The following is a 3,628-nucleotide window of genomic DNA, read 5'->3' on the forward strand; positions in this document are numbered from 1 at the left end:
ACCAATTAATCTGTATTGTCAGGAGGTGTCAGTTTATTCTTAAATAAAGAAAAGAAAAATGATAGAGAAAAAGGGTTAATTTACTCAGTTTACTCTTTGTAAGAATAAAAATAGAAGAGTATTTATAGTGCTGAGGAGAAGTAGAACAGCAATGTCTTCATTTAATATGGTAAGACAAATATTTAAAATTTATATTAGCAAAAATAACATGATTTGATTCTCTTTGTTTAATAAAATACAGTCATTTAGTTCAAATGCATAATGGTAATACAATGGTTGCAAAGCAGAATTACCATGAGATTGAATCAATCAAACAGGATTTCCTTTTATTATTATTTTTTTTTTTTTCTTGGCGGAACTGGAGATTGAACTCAGGCCCTTGCACTTGCCAGGGAAGTACTTTTTCAACTGAGCCATCTCCCCAGCCCAAACAGCATTTCCTATCTGTCTTCTGCCATGCTAGGCACTACAAAATGCAAAGTAAAATGAATAACTTAATTGTGAATATGTAAAATTATATAAATTACAAAGTAATGGGTACTTGGGGAGCATGGGGAAGATATAATTACTGGCACTGACTTGAGGGAAAGCCCACTAGATCAGGGAACAGACTGGAAGTCCCAGAGGGCAGCAAGTGAAGGAAAGGTGTAAGAACAGAAATGAAAGTTAGTTGTGTTGGTGAAACCTAGGGAAAAACGCCTGATAATAACCAAGCCCTCAGCATTTACTCTCAACCTGATTTATGGGAAAGCTAGAGATAAAGGTTGAAAAATGAGGCAGGGCTTGATTTACCAACTGATAAGGTAGACAGGCTGTGCTCTGGGAAACTGATTGTGGAAAGTTATCAGAACCTGCGAATGATAAGGTCAGAGAATGCTGAATGTGCAACCAGGTTGGTGACATCTATAAAGATGTGTTTATAAGTCTTCTTTTTATTGACTAATATATCTATATGCCATAATAAACCCTGGTGAAAAACATTTAAAAACATAACCCTCAAAGTCCACAGAAGTAGAGGATATTCTCTTTCCTTTTGTTGTTTTCCTTTGACAAGAAAATCTAAAATTATATTAATTTCCCTGTGCTAGGAGTTAGTGGACATGTAATCACTAATAAGATTGCAAGATTTTGCTTTATTTCCTTATAGCTTTTTTGCCTTGATCTGGGCTTCCTTAAGGGAATGTGCATCTATATTACTAAACCCAGTTCTTTGATTTCCTATGGTAGGTCTTTGCAGCAAAATGACTGTAATATCATGGATTTTTTTCTCTGTAAACATTGTACTTTTTATATTTCTTCTGAAATTCAAACTAGTCTTTTTATATTTCTTCTGAAATTCAAACTGATGAAAGGAAGTAAGCAAAAAAGAAAGCTAAAATCCAGTGAACTAAGTTGGATTTGGGTGGCTGAGATTAAGTTATTCAAAGTCAACAGAAAATCTCATTATGTAGGTCTCCAGGTTAATATGTCACATTTGTTAAATAAGTAAATATGTCATGGGCAAGTTGAACTTGTGGTTCTTAAGTATCCGCATTTGAGAAGCTGGTGTGACAATGAATTTTTAAAAATGATTGTAAGAAGCTATAGTTTGGCACTGGGCCCCAACATACTGTTACTAGGAAGCTTGCTTCTGAAAACTGGCTCACCAGCTAAGCTACCCAGTTCAGGGTTGGTGGTCTCTCCCTCTGGAGTAAAATTCCAGGTTCTCATCTAGAACAAAGAATTGAAGGAAATGAGAAAAAATGTCAGGAACAAATTTCATTTGAGAAACTAAAAATGAAGGGTGGGAAAGAATTTGGCTACATAGAGTGGGATTGGGCCAAATAGGAATAAAAGTGTGAAAGCAAAGTTAAACATACATGCCGCACCTGAGAAACAGTGTGGGCTGTCTTCGAAAGTTAGATAGCAAGTGCTTTGTGGCTTGCCTCTCCTTTTGTGCTGTCAAAATCTCAAGGAAATCTGTGAGAGTTTCTACATCTGGGTCCTAAGACAGTGATGGTATCCACATCTCAGGCAATGTCAAGTCTAGGTCATCCTGTTGAAAACCTGCTCAAGTTCTTGAGAAAGGTCTGTGTACAGGGCTTTGGAACTGTTCTGGACACATGTCCAGGATCTTGTAGACAACAAGCCACACCTACTTTTCCAGTCAGTTTTTTTTTTTTTTTCAAATTCTATTCTCCTATCTTAATACCACACTAAAAATAAAAATGGGGTCCCTCATGCTGAAAACACTGACATTAAATTGTTCATCTCACCTTCCAAGAAGTCAAGTTTATGAAGACAAGTTTTCAAAAGACAACAATTTTGACTGACATGATGCTGATGTTTCTTTTGACTTAATCCTTTCACATACACACACACACACACACACACATAAAGAAAGTTTGAAGTAACCTGATGTTAATCAATCACTGTTTTCCTATTGTTCTATTGACAAAGACTTTTTTGTTATTGTTTCTCTTCAGCTCTTTTCTGGCTGTAAAACCAACCTCTGCTTAGAACACTGGCATATTTACCCTATTTTATGGAATAAAGTATTGATTGATTCTGGAATAAAGCCAGTTTTGATAATGAAGCTAAATTGTTGGAGTTTCATCTATTCCTCCTTTTAAAATTATCTTACATTTCAATTACTACAATTGAACATGGGTTTCTATCAGTCTTTGTACATAAATTACTGGCACTTGGCATAGTGCTCTATGATTATAAGGATTCGTATAAGAAATGGGAAGTAGTTTTCAGGTGCTATTAGGCGCAATTGGAGTGTCATATGAGATTGCCATCTTTTAACACTAATATGTTTGCTCATAGCTTATACATTTTTCTAATCTTTGCTATTTGATTTAGTTTCTCAACTTATCAATACTTCATTATATTACTAATTAAAGAAATTTGAAACACTAGAAAAGAAATAACTCATTTTGAGTTCCTTAATGAGGTAGTTTAGTAGATCTAATAGGCAAAACTAATTATAGCTAAAAAGATTTTCACAATATCTCTCAAAATTTTCATTCAGCTATATCAAGAAAAGGTAAGTTGTCAAAATCAACAGGTACTATTGACTAGCATTATATGCTAGTAGAAACAGGACATCATAATAGAAACCAGTTTGCAAACTTTACTTTTGAGATTGTTATAATTAGAAATGCTAAATAGAAAATGTAACCAAAATATTGGATGATTGGACTTGCAACAGCCTTCAGAATGAAAATATCCAGGCATTTAATAATCTTAGCTTTTAATTATTATTTGCTCATAGTCTTTTTTATTTATATGGTGTTGATGACTAAAATCTGATATGAAATTCTTAGCAATAAGTATAAATGTATAGCTAAAGTGTTCTCAGTCATGAATATTGAGTAATAAGGCACTAAAAGAGATTCACTTCTGTTTTTGTTTTTTTGGGACTGGATCTTGCTACATAGTTTAGGCTGACCTGAACTCACTACGTAACCCAGAGTAGCCTTGGACTTTCTGGTTGATCCTCTTGCCTCAGCCTCTGAAGTGCTAGGATTACACACATGTACCATAATTCCTGGGTTCACATTTTCTTTAATAAGAGAGACTAGCAAACAATAGAAGATAAATATGACATGGCTATTTTTTCTAGTTATAAATAGCATTTTAA

Source organism: Octodon degus, unplaced genomic scaffold (genome assembly GCF_000260255.1).
Source record: "Octodon degus isolate 3935 unplaced genomic scaffold, OctDeg1.0 scaffold00208, whole genome shotgun sequence".
Lineage (NCBI taxonomy): Eukaryota > Metazoa > Chordata > Mammalia > Rodentia > Octodontidae > Octodon > Octodon degus.